This window comes from Sciurus vulgaris (genome assembly GCF_902686455.1).
Source record: "Sciurus vulgaris genome assembly, chromosome: 4".
Lineage (NCBI taxonomy): Eukaryota > Metazoa > Chordata > Mammalia > Rodentia > Sciuridae > Sciurus > Sciurus vulgaris.
The window spans coordinates 131688631-131705839 of NC_136464.1; the positions used below are offsets into that span (position 1 = coordinate 131688631).

At 36.1% G+C, this 17209-nt stretch overlaps 1 protein-coding gene across 1 annotated transcript in view; it reads left to right on the top strand.

Annotated features, from left to right (window-relative positions):
* DIAPH3 (diaphanous related formin 3) overlaps nucleotides 1-17209 on the top strand; it is a 495179-nt gene that overhangs the window by 78850 nt on the left and 399120 nt on the right. The window lies entirely within an intron of this gene.

Below are 17209 nucleotides of genomic sequence, written 5' to 3' on the forward strand. Positions count from 1 at the left end.
GAATTAAGATGGTCATTGATTTCCAATGTCACCTATAAACAAGGATAATATTTGTATGATAGGAAAAGGAGACTAATTTTACTCTTCCTAAATCAGAATACATAATAGGCATTTTTTAATATTTTTTTAAAGTGGTGGACACAATATTTTTATTTTTTACTTTTATGTGGTGCTGAGGATTGAACCCAGTGCCTCTCATGTGCTAGGTGAGCGCTCTACCACTAAGCCACAACCCCAGCCCCATAATAGGCATATTTTTTTTTTTTTTAAATAAGTTGTGGTCTTTATTTTTCAAGCTTTTTATCCAGATAGTCATACCTACTCTACCCACAAATAGTTCAAAAGAATCAACTATCAGTGTATCCTCAAATAGTGACTCCATGGCAAGCAGATGAGCAACTTCATCCCCTTCTATCATATGCTTGGTGCAAGCACAGACCAGTAGGGACCTCTTTGACTCATAGTGCAGTCTATAAAACTTCTGGTGAAATTCAGGCCTGAATTAGTTTATTCCCAAGTCTACCCATGTCCCAGACAGGCAAGGAGGGCTCAGGACTGAGTCTCTTCTCCCCAGAATGTGCCCTGCAGCACCACTACCTCTCACAATGGTATCCTCTGTACCCTTGGAGAGTGTCCCCTGCTGTAAGCACAGGGTCCCCATCTCAGGCAACTTTCTTTTTTTATTTTATTTTATTTTTTTAAATTCATTTTTATCGTAAACAAATGGGATACATCTTGTTTCTCTGTTTGTACGTGAAGTAGATGCATACCATTTGTGTAATCATACATTTACCTAGGGTAATAGTTTTTGATTCATTCTGCTATTCCCCCCCCACCCCTCCCACCCCTCTTATCCCTCTATAGAGTCCCTCCTTCCTCCATTCTTGCCCCCTTCCCACCCCATATATGTGTCATCATCCGCTTATCAGTGAGATCATTCGTCCTTTGGTTTTTTGAGATTGGCTTACCTCACTTAGCATGATATTCTCCAGCTGCATCCATTTGCCTGCAAATGCCATAATTTTATTATTCTTGATGGCTGAGTAATATTCCATTGTGTATATAATATATATATATATATACACACACCACAATTTCTTTATCCGTTCATCAATTGAGGGATCTAGGTTGGTTCCACAATCTGGCTATAGTGAATTGAGTAGCTATTATCATTGATGTGGTTGCATCTCTCTAGGATGCTGATTTTAAGTCCTTTGGGTATAGGACGAGGAGTGGGATAGCTGGGTCAAATGGTAGGTCCATTCCAAGTTTTCTAAGGAATCTCCACACTGCTTTCCAGAGTGCCTGCACTAATTTGCAACCCCACCACCAATATATGAGTGTACCTTTTTCCCCACATCCTCTCCAACACCTATTGTTGCTTGTATTCTTGATAATTGCCATTCTAATTGGGGTGAGATGGAATCGTAGGGTAGTTTTGATTTGCATTTCTCTTATTACTAGAGATGTTGAACATTTTTTCATATATCTGTTGATTGCTTGTAGATCTTCTGTGAAGTGTCTGTCCATATCCTTAGTCCATTTGTTGATTGGGTTATTTGTTTTCTTGGTGTAGAGTTTTCTGAGTTCTTTATAGATTCTGGAAATTAGTGCTCTATCTGAAGTATGAGTGGTGAAGATTTTCTCCCACTCTGTAGGCTCTCTCTTCGCATTACTAATAGTTTCTTTTGCTGAGAGAAAGCTTTTTAGTTTGAATCTATCCCAGTTATTGATTCTTGCTTTTATTTCTTGTGCTATGGGAGTCCTGTTAAGGAAGTCTGATCCTAAGCCAACATGTTGAAGATTTGGACCTACCTTTTCTTCTATACGATGCAGGGTCTCTGGTCTGATTTCAAGGTCCTTGATCCATTGTGAGTTGGTTTTTGTGCAGGGAGAGAGATAGGGGTTTAGTTTCATTCTGTTGCATATGGATTTCCAGTTTTCTCAGCACCATTTGTTGAAGAGGCTATCTTTTCTCCATTGCATATATTTGACCCCTTTGTCTAGTATGAGAAAATTGTATTTATTTGGGTTTGTGTCCATGTCCTCTATTTTGTACCATTGATCTACCTGTCCAATTTGGTGCCAATACTATGCCGTTTTGTTACTATTGCTTTGTAATATAGTTGAAGATCTGGTATTGTGATACCCCCTGGTTCATTCTTCCTGCTAAGGATTGCTTATATATAAAATGCATACTTATGTATAAAAATGCATTGGATTTATGAGCATTAATCTTATATCCTGCTACTTTACTGAATTTGCTTATGAGTTCTAAAAATTTTCTGGTGGAATATTCTGGTTCCTCTAAATATACAATCATGTCATCAGCAAATAGGGATCGTTTGAATTCTTCTTTTCCTGTTCCTATCCCTTTAATTTCCTTGGTCTGTCTTATTGTTCTGGCTAGAGTTTCGAGGACAATGTTGAATAGAAGTGGTGAAATAGGGCATCCCTGCCTTGTTCCAGTTTTTAGGGGGAGTGCTTTAGCTTTTCACCATTTAGGATGATATTGGTCATGGGCTTAGCATAGATGGCCTTTACAATGTTAAGGAATGTTCCCACTATATTTTTTCTAGTGTTTTGAGCATGAAGGGATGCTGTATTTTATCAAATGCTTTTTCTGCCTCTATCGCAATACTTGTGTGATTCTTGACTTTAAGTCTATTGATAGGTGAATTACATTTATTGATTTCCGGATGTTGATCCAACCTTGCATCCCTGGGATGAAACTTACTTGATCATGGTGCACTATCTTTTTAATATGTTTTTGTATGTGATTTGCTAAGATTTTGTTGAGAATTTTTGCATCAATATTCATTAAGGATATTGGTCTGAAATTTTCTTTCCTTTATGTGTCTCTGTCTGGTTTAGGTATCAGGGTGATATTGGCTTCATAGAATGAGTGTGAGAGAATTCCCTCCTCTTCTGTTTCATGAAATACTTTGAGAAGTATTGAAATGAGCTGTTCTTTAAAGGTTTCGAAGAACTCAGCTGAAGACCCCATCTGGTTCCAGACTTTTCTTTGTTGGTAGGCTTTTGATGATTTCTTCTATTTCATTACTTGAATTGGTCTATTTAAATTGTGTATGTCCTCCTTGTTCAGTTTAGGTAATTCATATTTCTCTAGAAACCTGTTGATGTCTTTGAGATTGTCTATTTTGTTGGAGTATAGATTTTCAAAATGGTTTCTAATCATGTTTTGTATTTCAATCGTTTCTGTTGTGATATTTCCTTGTTCATTCTGAATTTTAGTAATTTGGGTTTTTCTCTTTCCGCTTTGTTGGTGTGGCTAAGGGTCTATAAATTTTGTTTATTTTTTCAAAAAACCAACTATTTGTTTTGTCAATTTTTTCGATTGTTTCTTTTGTTTCAATTTTGTTGATTTCAGCTCTGATTTTCACTGATTCCTGTCTTCTACTACTTTTGGTGTTGCTCTGTTCTTCTTTTTCTAGGGCTTTGAACTGTAGCGTTAGGTTGTTTATTTGTTGATTTTTTTTTCTTCTTTTATTGAATGTGCTCCATGAAATAAATTTTCTTCTAAGAACTGCTTTCATAGTGTCCTAGAGATTTTGATATGATGTTTCTTTGTTCTCATTTACCTCTAAGAGTTTTTTAGTTTCCTTCCTGATATCTTCTGTTATCTAGTCATTATACAATAGCGTATTATTTAATCTCCAGGTGTTGGAGTAGTTTCTGTTTTTTACTCTGTCATTTATTTCTAATTTCAATCCATTATGATCTGATAGAATACAAGGTAGTATCTCTATCTTCTTGTATTTGCTAACATTAGCTTTGTGGCATAAAATATGGTCTATTTTAGAGAAGTTTGTGTGTGCTGCTGAGAAGAAAGCGTATTTGCTCTTTGTTGGATGGTATATTGTATAAATGTCCGTTAAGTCTAAATTGTTGATTGTGTTATTGAGATCTATAGTTTCTTTGTTCAATTTTTGTTTGGAGGATCTGTCCAGTGGTGAGAGTGGTGTGTTAAAATCACCTAGTATTATTGTGTTGTGGTCTATTTGATTTCTGGAATTGAAAAGGATTTGTTTGATGTATATGGATGAGCCACTGTTTGGGGCATAGATATTTATGATTGTTATGTCTTGCTGATTTATGCTTACCTTAAGCAATATGAAATATCCTTTATCCCTTCTAAGTTTGGCTTGAAGTCCACTTTATCTGATTGAGGATGGATACCCCAGCTTTTTTGCTGAGTCCATGTGGATGGTATGTTTTTCCCCATCCTTTCACCTTTAGTCTGTAGGTGTCTCTTTCTATGAGATGAGTCTCTTGCAGGCAACATATTGTTGGATCTTTCTTTTTAATCCAATCTGCCAGTCTATGTCTTTTGATTGATGAGTTCAGGCCATTAACCTTCAGGGTTATTATTGAGATATGATTTGTATTCCCGGTCATTTGGCTTATTTTTTTATTTTTATTTTTTTTGAAACGACTTGATTTCTCCTTTATTTGGTTGTTCTTTAGTGTAGTTCCACCCTTTGCTGATTTACATCATTGTTTTTCATCTCTTCCTGCCGGGTTTCTTTTTGTAAATTCTTTTAGCTTTTGTTTATCATGGAAGGATTTTATTTTGTCATCAAATCTGAAGGTAAATTTTGCTGGGTATAAGATTCTTGGTTGGTATCCATTTTCTTTCAGAGCTTGGTAAATGTTGTTCCAGGCCCTTCTATCTTTTACGGTTTGGATTGAAAAATCTGCTGATATCCGTATTGGTTTCCCCCTGAATGTAATTTGATTCTTTTATTTTGTAGCCTTTAAAATTCTGTCTTTATTTGTATATTAGATATTTTCATTATAATGTGCCTTGGTGTGGGTGTGTTGTAATTTTGTGTATTTGAAGTCCTATAAGCCTCGTACTTGATTTTCCATTTCATTCATCAGATTTGGGAAATTTTGTGATATTATTTCACTGAATAGATTGTTCATTCCTTTGGTTTGTTTCTCTAAGCCTTCCTCAATCCCAATAATTCTTAAATTTGGCCTTTTCACGATATCCCATAGTTCTTGTAGATTCTGTTCCTGATTTCTTACCGTCTTCTCTGTTTGTTCAACTTTGTTTTCAAGATTAAATATCTTGTCTTCGATATCTGAGTTTCTGTCTTCTAGGTGTTCTGTCCTATTGGTTATGCTTTCTATGGAGTTCTTAATTTGGTTTATTGTTTCCTTCCTTTCAACGATTTTTTTTTTTTTAATCTCTAACTCTTTATTGAAATGATCTTTTGCTTCCTGTATTTGCTCTTTTAACTATTGATTGGTGCGATCACACAATGCCTGCATTTACCCTTTCATCTCATCCTTCAACGCCTGCATTTGCTCTTTCATCTCCTCGTTTGCTTCCCTGATTGTTTTGATTGTGTACATTCTGAACTCCTTTTCTGACATTTCTTCTGCCATGCTGTCTTTGGATTTTATTGCTATACCATCTAGGTTTGTTTGGGACATTTTCTTCCCTTTTTTTCTCATATTGTTCAGGTATCTACCGCTGTAGTAGAGAATCTCTGGGATATTGCAGATTTCCTTCATTGACTAATATTGTCTCTGTAGATTTCCAGTAACTCACCTCTTAGCCTTTAGTCTGGGAGGAACTTGATACTGCAGTTCTCCACTAGGAAGCTGGCCTTCTAGGGGTGGTGGCCTTCAGGTGTGGTATATTCCCCGGTGGCTCAGAGTTGGTCTGGAGACTTTCAATACCTTTTCTTCTTGACTCCTAGGTTTTGTCAAATGTCTTCTCGCCTCCTGTAGGTGTCTCAGGAAAGGAGTTGCCCTTCCAATGATGATCGCCACGCCCTCAGGAGTAATTCAAAATGCCGGCACCAGCCTTTAAAGAAGCCTCTGGTTAGCTCGGTGATGGCGACAAACCTCGGCATGGTGGTCGGGCGGGGTTGTTCGTTGATGGCGTTTGTAGTTGGCCTGGTGGTTGGGCAGGTTGGCTACCTGCTGCCCAGCTCCACAAGGCAGGTGAGTTGGTTGCCCGCCTGCTACCTCCGCCATGTAGGCAGCCTGGCTCACCCGGCAGTTCGCTCTGTGACTGTGACCAATCAGTGATGGCAGCGAGCTAGGTGCAGGGGTCAGACAGGGTCGATTAGTTATGAAGTCTGTCCTTAGCCTGCTGGCTGGGCCGGTTAGCCGCCCGCTGCCTACCTCAGTGATGTAGGCGGCCTAGCTCACCTGTCCACTTGCTCCGTGACTGCCATAGGCATATTTTTAATGTTAGTTTCCTGAAAGATAAAATTATCTTGTTACAAATTAGAAGTTCAGGTATTGAAAGGAGTGTTGCACCTCCACACGGCTGACAGTTTTTCAGAGAAACATCAAATATGTGGGTGGAAATAATGACTGTCTAAGAAACCATGACCGACATATAGAATCAAGTGCATTTATTTCATGGAGCAACAGATGAGCTTGATTAGTCACATACAAATTGTAAATAAATGAACTGGATGAAAATATAAAATGGTCACCAACAAAGAAGTAAACGACAGTTAAAATGATTGTGACTGAATTTAAAGTAGAATTGGATTAGAAAAGAGCAATTTAGCACACTAGTTTTCATAGGATACTTTTACCTAAGGCCAGGTTACAAGAATATAAGTTATTTATACCTTAACTCCATTTATCTACTAGACTAGTCCATGAGTCTGAATGTCTGTGCTTCCTTTGAAAGAAAGACTCAAGATGTGTTTAATATTTAAACATGGCACACATTTTGGCAGCCTGATCTTCAATTGTAGAAATCATTGCCAGTACTGTGCTTTGTCCAGCACTTTATATAGATGGGTCTGTATCCTGCTGTTGAGATACTGATACTAATTGCTTTTGCTCCTTAATGATACACATAGACATTGCAGGTCAGCAATAGGGGTGTAGGAGTCAGAGCTCTGTTGTTTTCATCTGCTTATTTATCCTTTTTGACTCTGGGCATCTTATTTTACTTCTCTGAGCTTGAATTTTCTCATTCTTAAAATGGGAATACCTACATCATAGCTTTGTTATCAGTATTAAATTGTTTATTCCAGTTTTAAACTGGTGGCTGCCTCCTGTCGTAGTGGTGCTAGTAGCAATTGTTTTTCCTTCTGATTTCTTTATTCTTGGTATTGAAATCATCATACCATAATTAATAATATGGGGTAAAGTACATGAGTAATAATACAAATTTACTATTTGTATGTTCACATTCGAGATAGTTATTTGCTTATGTTTATTGAGTGTTCAAATGTCAGGCAATATTTTAGACACTGGAGATGGGTCACCAGGATGTTCTACCACTCTGTCACGTGACGCAGCGTTGGGCACATGTATCTGAAACACACAAATACATGTATCGTCGAAGGTTAAATGTGATGTGCAAAAGGAGTGTATAGAGATGGTGTAACTATTTTATATGCGGAACTCAGGAGAAACAACTCTTAGGGAATTTTAAGTCTGCCAACTGTGAATTTACTAAATAGAACTACAAGGGATACTACATCAGAACTGGTTTATAAAACCTTGATGTATTAATATATTTTAATTCTGTAAATTGAGATAATAAACTTCTAAGAGAAAAACAAACTGTTTTGAACTTCATAATAGTGGATCTATTTCCGTTTGCATCCACTGATTTTAACCTTTAATCCTCTAATCATTTTGGACTAAGGTTAGAATTTATTTATCAGAATTGGGTAATTAAATTATCAGACTTGAGTAAATTAGTTATCTAAAGGATCATTACAGCATTGACTCATCTAATTAGCATGTGGAGGATCATGGCTTTGTTCTAGGAGGGTTCTGAATAATTTGGCAGATGGTGAACGTTATAGAAAGTTCAAGCTGATCATTCATGTTTCTACTTTGGAAACAGAAACACATTAATTTATGGTATAGACTTTGTTATGCCACTTTATTTATATTAAAGAGTATTGAAAAAGTTAGAAAGACAAAATTCATAGATGGGTTGTTCTAGAGAGGATAATGGGTAGTTGATATCAAGCAAACTATTACATGATTTTTGCTTTGAGAGTTTTAAGTGGGTAGTCATTAAGATTATCACTGTTATCTACAGTTAATATGAAAACGTTTTAGAAATATTAATCCTAGAAGTAGGCCTACAGTAGATAAGGTTATTATTTAGAATGGGAGGGAAAATATACCATCACTCAAACTAGTTATTACCAAGATTTTAAGTTTGAGTTTTGGTGGTCAAGATACAATACTGACTTTCTGCAGTTGGGAATGCTTATTAAATTAAACAAGTATCATTAGTAGCTGGTAATGCTCGATTCACTTTTTTCTAGCTTTCTAGGGCACGGCATGTGTTTGTCTAGTACAGTCTGGTATAGGACTGTTTCCTCTCCCTCAATTAAGGACCCCATTTGGAGAGCTGTTTTTCTCCGATAGACAGTTAAGCAAGGTTGTAGGGTGCTTGGAGTGTGGCATCCTGGAGCTGCTGCTCTGGCCCAGTGCAGCCCTCTCTCTAGCCACTTCCATTATGTGAAATGATGCATGCTCTTATTTAAGCTGCTTTGAGTTTTTTTCTGTGCTGATGTAATGGTTGATATGTCATCCACATATATTTTTGCCTATGAGGGATCTCTAATTCTAATTCATTCTGACAATTACTGTTTCCGTTCAAAGGGACATTATAAAAACCCTGCCGTTACCCAGCATGTGTTCATTCAGAGAATGGATGACAGAGGTACTACTGGCCCTGTGTTCATTCTCTGGTAAATGACTCACTGGAGAAAATGTCTTTTTCATAAAGAATACAAAATTTACTTGGGTTTGATTATCTAGCTGGAGAGTGAGAATAGTGTGCAATTGGCGGTAAGGATCTTGAAAGAATTTCAGTGGATTAGACAAAAGGGAAAGAAGGGAGGCAGAGAGGTATAGGAAAAAGAAAGTCAGTGGAATGAATCTGACGTAAATTTCCTGTGTACATATACGAATATACCACAGTGACTCTCACCACCTGTATATCGACTGGCGTCCTAATTAGAAAAAGATACATCTCATGCTTGTAGACTCTACTGTCATATATAACTGAAAAGAACCAATAAAAGAAAACAACAACAACAAAAAAACCTGAAGTGTATGTGAAGAGATAGATAAAATGGGAAGATGATTCACAGTTGCCAGAAAATGTAAGAGGAAACTTCTGGAGCAGAACAGAGTATGGTCTCTTAGGCCACAACTACATAAGGATTTTCACTGTTTTCCAAATCAAGGGACCGAGAGATGGTTAACTGAACCATAAGTATAGTTCTTATTTTTTTAATTGTTGTTTAGATTTCATTCTTGTCTTCCCTTAAAATGCTTTAAGCAGTTCATCAAATATTTTAAAATATGATTTTTGTAGCTATGATTCTTGTTCTTTATGTGGACAAACCAGATTTGGGAGATCGATCCTAATAGTTTCTGTCTTCACTTGGTTTTGTCTTCTTTTTCTCTTGCTTTGGGTGCATCAGTTCCTGTGTCTGTGACACCAGGGTTTTTGTTGGTGCTTATTTTCCTATTGGTGTTTTGAGTTGTGCTTAGGGTGAGCTGGCTACAGGTACATTTTGTCTGAATAATGTACTAAAGTCTCCTAGGACAGGGTTCATAGGAGATCTTGGATTAATTTATTAATAATTAAAGAATATGTTAAAAAGGACTACTGTTCAGAATAAGATTGAGAATGAGATACTGTTTTCCCCCTTTATCACATAGGATTAGTAAAAGTAAAATAAAGCTGTGCTTTCCTATCTGTTGAGAGGTGAGTCTTCTATTTGTTGTTCTACTCTGAGGTCTTTCAGGCTAATCTGTGGCAATTCAAGACTGCAGAAAAGGGCTGGGGAGATAGTTCAGTTGATAAAGTGCTTGCCTTGTAAGCACAGGGCCCTGGGTTCACTCCCCAGCACCGCAAACAACAGCAACAACAACAACAACCACACACACACACACAAACTGCAGAAACACTGAGAGGTCAAACCCTTTATGCCAAAAGAGTGCAAGTGACCCCCTGAAAGGAGTGGGAAGATCTCTGCAGAGAAAGAGGATCAGAGGGAGTAGGAGTCAGGAAGAATGAAGGTGGTCAAGTCTGAGGATTAGGAAAGGAGCATCCTTTGTGTGGGAGTAGGGTTTCTGGGAGAGAGTAAGAAATGTAAAGGGATTTTAAGGCAAAGTGGTTTTCTGCTATGTTATGTAATGTGTTATGTCTCCAGGGCCCTTCAGCAGAGATGAACCCTTGCTCACCAGTGAATTGGGGCGGGGTTGACTTTTTCCCCAATTTATTTTTATACATTAATATGAAACTGTCCAGCCAGATTGCAACAAAGCTGCTTTCTGTTAGCATGTAGCCTTTTTTTTTTTTGACCATGGATAAAATGTTTTCAACATTTCTCTTCAAAATGCATACTTCTGGCAAAAACCCTTCTGAATGCACTAGCATTGAGCCAAAGGCTGCCAAAGGGTCTTTCTCCCTCCATCTGTTTGTTAGTGGCTTGTTTCACAGCTGCGGTGACATGGCCATTTAGGTGGGTGGCAACCTCATATAGCCTGTCTAACCCTACACACAAATTCTTTTTTTTTTTTTTTTTTGTGGTGCTGGGAATTGAACCTATGGCCTTGTGCATGTGAGGCAGGCACTCTACCAACTGAGCTATATCCCCAGCCCTACACTCAGATTCTTACAGAGAACATCCATCCTTTACTTTCTATTTGTTTAGGTTTTTTTTTCCTTTTTGATTCTTTTCTAGGAGTCATAACAAAGCTCCTCTTTCATAAATGCTCCTAGAAGTTTGCTAGTTCCCTCTGACTTTGTTTTCTATTTTTGTTTTTTGTAGTAAAACTAGTTTCTATGTGAGTGACATTTATTGAAAAAGTTTGTATGGTATAACTTTATTCCTTGAACCTGTTTCTTAAATGTTACTGAAATTCTGGCCTAGACTTTTAAAATAAGATATGAAATTAAATATCAAGTACTGTAGAATATAACTTTAGAAGGTATATGAAAGACCATAACAAATTATTTTTAAATAGCAGGAAATGACTGAGGCCACATTCAGTTCCTAAGTATGGGACTATAATCCTGTGTGTGGGTGTGTGTATATATTTGTATGTGTATGTCTGTATATAAAATATAGGTGTACATGGTTCAGTGTTTAAAAGTATTTTGAGAGGACTTTTCATGGTACCACTTGTTTTAGCCTGAGTGGCTAGCATTGTGTTTTCAAGTATGAAGGACAGTATTTTGTAGTATGATCCTTCTAGGTATCTCTTAACCAGAAAAACTTAGTTTTGAGAAAATGTTAGTTATGTGTCCAGATTTGTGTGTATTGTTGTGAGATGGAAAAATGTGGAGTTGATTTGTTTTTAGCATTGATTTGTTACTATTGTAGTAGTAGTGAAGGCATTTTCATACCTTTTGTCATCTACTTTTCTTGCTTATACAAATGTTAATTAGAAAATATTGTCAGAACAAGTAAAGTTCTTGTTTTCTCTCACTCTTTGTTAAGGAGGTTTATATTTTAACCTCTAGAATCTTTGGTTTATCTACGTTCTAAATATTGTTGGTAGTTAAAGTTAACATGGATTAGTTTTGGCTTATACATCAGGTTAGGATTTGATGAAAACACCCATGGAACATTGTTACAACATGGAAGCATACTATAAACTAGTGGTGCTATTAGAAGTCTATAATAACAATGTCCTTGCCCACAATACTTTGCCTGTTTGACTCCAGGTCTTGCTTGCTGAGTAGTAGAAAATTTCAGCGCCTAAGGGCAGTGAACCAATTTCTAATAATTATTATTATTTCCTAATAATTTGGCACTTTAATTTCCATTTCTGCCTATGTTGGACAAGTTTTATTTATGTGCAATTAAAATTTATCTTCTTATAGCTCAAATTTATCCAGTTTTCTTATGTGTTGTTTTTGGGCAGTTCTAATAGTGTTTAAACTTTTCTGATATCATTGCATTGTTCTGTTCTTTTAGATAGGAGATGGTAATGAAGAAACCAATTTTTTTTTTTTCTTTTTTAATAGGAAGAAATCAGGTTCAAATTAGAATTGTTTATTTTTGTCTTTTAAAAAATCTTGTAGGTTTAGATACCTTTCTTCTTTTATTTTTTTGGTACCTGTGAATTGAACTGAGAGGCTTAACTTCTGAGCCACATCCCCAGCCCTTTTTATATTATTATTTAGAGACAGGTTCTCACTGAGTTGCTTAGGACCTCGCTAAGTTGCTAAGCCTGACTTTGAACTCTCGATCATCCTGCCTCAGCCTCCTGAACTGCTGGGATTATAGGTGTGTGCCACTATGCCCGGCTATTATTATTTTTTTTTTTAGACTCACCACATAAAATGTTATTTGCTAGCTGAAATTTAGAAACTGAACTGGTCCATGTTTATTAGCATTGTTGACATATTAGAAGTCATCTGAGGTTGTTTTATCTGGGTCATTGAATTGTTTCTTGACCCAAGGCATTCTATGCTCATTCTTACTTTTTAGATTTTTATTAACATAACTAAACTTCTGTCTAATAACCACAGAAGTAGTGATAACTTTGAAAGTGCCAGCAAGAAAAGACATGAAATCATGGTGGTTATTAAAGTGATCACAAAAATGTTCAAATGGAAAGAATATTTTGGAAGAAGAAATATTTCTGAAGAAAAAAGTCAGAAAGGAAGGAAAGTTCTATGTATGTGTATAATTAACTTTTTCAGTGAGCAAAGAGGAAAGATAATGATGTAGTGATGGGAAAAAGTGGCCAAGAATAATAGCTCTCCACCTTGATATCCATTAGTATCATCTGGGGAACTTTAAATAAATATCTCAATGTCCAGGCCACACCATTGAACAGTATACCAATATACTGTGGTTAAGAACTGAGGCATTAATATTAAGTAAATTTTTCTTGGAATTCCAATGCGCAGCCAAGAGTAAGAACTATTTGGCTGTAAGGATGGGCCTCATCCCCAGATGTCTTTTAGTGTAACATTATTGAACAATAGACTAGGAGTTGATAAAATGTAAAGGCTGAAGTTGGTGAATATTTGGGAATGCAAGGCTGGTTGCATGTGGTTAACATGAAAATGTACGTTTAAGGGCATACATACTGGAACTACTAAGAATTTTGCTAGATACTTGATAACTTGGAGAAATCATCAGAGAAGAACCTGCTGTAATTTGGAAAAAGATGTCCCAAAGAACAGGTATCAGCAAGGAAGAGAAGAGTATGCTTGTGTGTGTGTGTTTTTGTTTTTGTTTTTGTTTTTTGGGGGGGATTGAACCCATGACCTTGTGCTTTCAAGGTAAGCATTCTACCAACTGAGCTATGTCCCCAGCCCACGAATATGCTTGTTTTTAAAACTTGAGTGAACTGATTTGTCTCCCTAGTTAGTGGCATTAACCTTAAGTGACTAAATTAGTTTAGATTTGAGACCTTATTTCAATTCTTAGTTATTTCCAAGTGGAATAAATTATATACTTAAATCCTTAACATGTAAATCATAATGTGCAAAAGGCATTTGTTCCTTATTTTATGGTTTCTGATTTATTACCATTGCAGTATAGTGGAGTACTGCCGTAAACTCCAAGAACATAAATGTTGTCAGTATAGCCTCTTATTATCAATGTTATACAAAATTATTTTCAAATCCCTTTATCAGAAGCAATCCAGGGTATATTAAGTAAATTAGGGATCTGCCTATGGGATTCATGAAGGTATGAAAACAATAGAGTCTAAAAGTTAAATTAGACAATCTCATGTTTAAATGTTCCTTATATATTACTGTTAGATTTTGTTCATAGGCTTTTTCTTGGGAAACTTGTTAACTCTTTTGGTTAAGTTTAAAACAATTTCTTTTCATTAGTTTTATTAAGGATGATTTTAAAGCTGGTTTTGTTACATACTCTTTTTTAGTAGGCATATTTAGTAGTTATCAGTTTTTTTTCCTCCCTTTTTTTAGTACTGTGCATTGAACCTAGGGGCACTCTACAACTGAGCTATAATCCCAGCCCTTTTTATTTATTTATTTATTTATTTATTTTGAGGCAGGGTCTCACTAAGTTGCCAAGACTGGCTCAAACCTGTGGTTCTCTTGCCTCAGCCTCCGGAGTAGTTGGGATTACAGGCTGTGCATATCAACGCCTGACTACTAGTTACTAGTTTTTTAAAATTTAGTTTAGATCTAGAATATATCTTAGAGCAACTCCACATTTTGCAAATGAGAGAAAGTCTCTAGGAGTTTGTGGCATCCTCAATTTAGTGATAAAACCAGGACTAGAAACCAGAAATCTTTCTTCCTTTGCTTTTTTGTGGTGTTGGAGATCAAGCCCAGGGCCTTGGGTTGGAATTGTAGCCCTGGGGTAGAGCACTTGCCTAGCATGTGTGAGGCACTGGGTTTAATTCTCAGCATGACATATAAATAAATCAATAAAATAAATGTCCATCAACATCTAAAAAAACATTAAAACAAAACAAAACCTTAGGGCCTTGTGCATGCTAGGAAAGAGCTCGTACTTTACCCTCAGTCCTATTCTCCTTTTAAACCTTTTTGTAAAGTAAAGCAGATATAGAAATAAAAAAGAAACAAACTTGGTGAATTATCCTAAGAACACCCACCAAGATTAATAAACACAGTGTTGCAACCACCCCTTCCATCTGACCTGCCCCAGTCTAAAATTCCCTTCAGATATGTGTAGGTTTTTCTCATAAAAGTAATGCCTCTTATACAAATATTTTCCTTGAGTTTCTTTATGGTTTTAACATACCAAAATGTATCCCAAGACACCATGGTTTGTTCTTTTAAACTTCAGAATATCTTTAAATCTCTGGGTTTCCCATTCATCCCTATATTTTTACCCAGTAACAGCATGGGTTTTACTAATTTGCATATCCATGGTGAAATTAACTTGTTTCTGCTTACTGTGTCTCCTACAAAATGGCAGCTAGATCAGACTCAGGAAATATATTATTCTTTTTATCAGTGGTTACTTGTGTCTGGTTTGTAATTAAAATTAAAATTTTAATATGTATGATATTAATAATTTATGCATCACAATTATTAATTTTAGTGAAGCTCAGATTATCCTGTCTTTTGTCAGTAGCACTTTGTCTAGTTGGCTTCTAGTCATTTTGGCATGAACCTAGCAGCTTTGAATTTTACCTGGTAAGATGATCTGGCTCCTTGTACATGTTTTTCATACTAGTCCTTTCATCAGTCATTTCCTTTAGAGGGAGTGATATTTTAAGATTGTAATCTGGGGGCCAAGGATGCTTAGTGCTAATAGGTGAGTTGCTATTTCTAGGCCTTTTCAGTGGAGAGGATAGCAAATGAGAAAGATGTGTGTTTGTGTATTTAAGAAGTTTGGCATACGCTCTATCTCCAACTTCTTTTTGTTCTTGACCATCTTGATTTAGCATGTAGCCATTACATTTCACACTCTTCTTCAAGTCTTCATTTAGTCTTCACTTATGAATATCTCTTTTGAATGCTTACCACTAGTTCTTTTGTCGATATTTGTCTAGACATTTTGTCTGTCCGAAGTTTCTTAGTAGACTCCTCAGAAGGCCTCATAGGAACAGTATTTCCTGATTTTTGCATGTTGATAACAGTATATGCCATTTGTTGCTGAGGGTCAGTTTTACTGGATATAGACTTTTTGACTCACATACTTCCTCCCCTGCTTCTTAGGATGTTAAATTATGCTGCTTCCTTTTAGCATAAAGCATGACAGTGTTACTGTCCCAGAGATCTGCTGGCAACTAGTTTGTAGTCCTTATAGTTAACTACCTTTTACCCAGATGTCTGAGGGATGATCAGGTATGCAGAACACTGTTTCATTGTGTACTTTAAAAATTTCAAGTAAATGTTGTTTTTTTGTTTTTGTTTATGGGGATCTCATATATATATATATATATATATATATATATATATATATATATATATGTTGAATTTTGCTCTATCTTTAATATGTCACTTTCTCTCCAATGCTTTTTACCTTATTTTTGATTTTTAAAAATTTGATTTCTGAATCTCTTATGATATTATTATGTTTATTCTTATTTTTTCTCAAGTTCCCTCACCTCATTTAAGTTCTGCTTGAATATTTGTTTCATGTCTTATTTATTCCTCATTTTGAAATTGTAAACTATAGTTTGATTTATGGGATTGTCTTTGAAATGCCTTTTATCTTCTGTAGGCGTATTCTTAGTTTTTATTACATTCTGGGCACTTTTCCCTCAGTTCCACATTGTAGGGGGTTTGTAGGATGTAGACTTACCTGTCCTTTTACACTCATCTACAGTTTCAGTAGGCTACACACCTCTCAATTTCCGCTTTTGTTCTCAAATTGGCCTATTAAGATTTCCGGTGAGTAGCATGAGTCTGTTTGGAATTCTTTTTTCCTGTTAGTCAGATGCCTTGTTAGTTCCTCTAGTTTTTCCCACACAAATGTTTATATTGTGCATGTCATTTGTCTGCTGGTGGTTTCGTGTTCAACTGCTTGTCTTTTGAGGATTGTGGAGAGGATAATTTTGCTATTCAATATGGTTGGCTTTTTGATTTTTGCTATTTAGTTATTTTTGTCTCTCTCTCTCTTTTTAAGGATCCAGGGAATTTCCAAAACTCTGCTGCTGCACTTTATATCCAGGTCTGCTAGTTTCCTGATTTTAACTCTCATATTCTTTTATTTTATGCCAGTTTAGGTCGTTGGTTAAAAAATAATTCAGGGTTATTAGCATTTACTTTCACTCACCCCGCTTTTTTAAGGGTGAAAATGATGTATTAAGGAATGACATTTTTCTTTATAACTATAATTGATAGTTCTAGGATTTGCTCTTTATTTCATCTGTAAACCTTCATAAAACCTTTTAATGACTCATGACCTACAAATAGATTTAAATAAAATGCTAGTTTTAGCCTTAATATCTGTGCTGTTTGTACAGTACTGTCATCTCCTCATGTAGCTTCAGTAATTATGCAGGATGCATATCCCATTGATAATGGGAAAATTCAGACTGCCCTTCACTGTTATACCCCATCTTAGAAAAATAGGTCTCATCTGCTTGTGTGTGTCTATAAATTAGTGAGTGTGTTAAATCTATCCCAGCATGAACTCACTTGAAGTGCTGTGAAAGACTATCTTAAAGAATTTAAATTGATTGCAGATGTTAGTGCAATTAAGCAGGCCTGATGAGCTAAGAATCATGTTTCTCAGATATG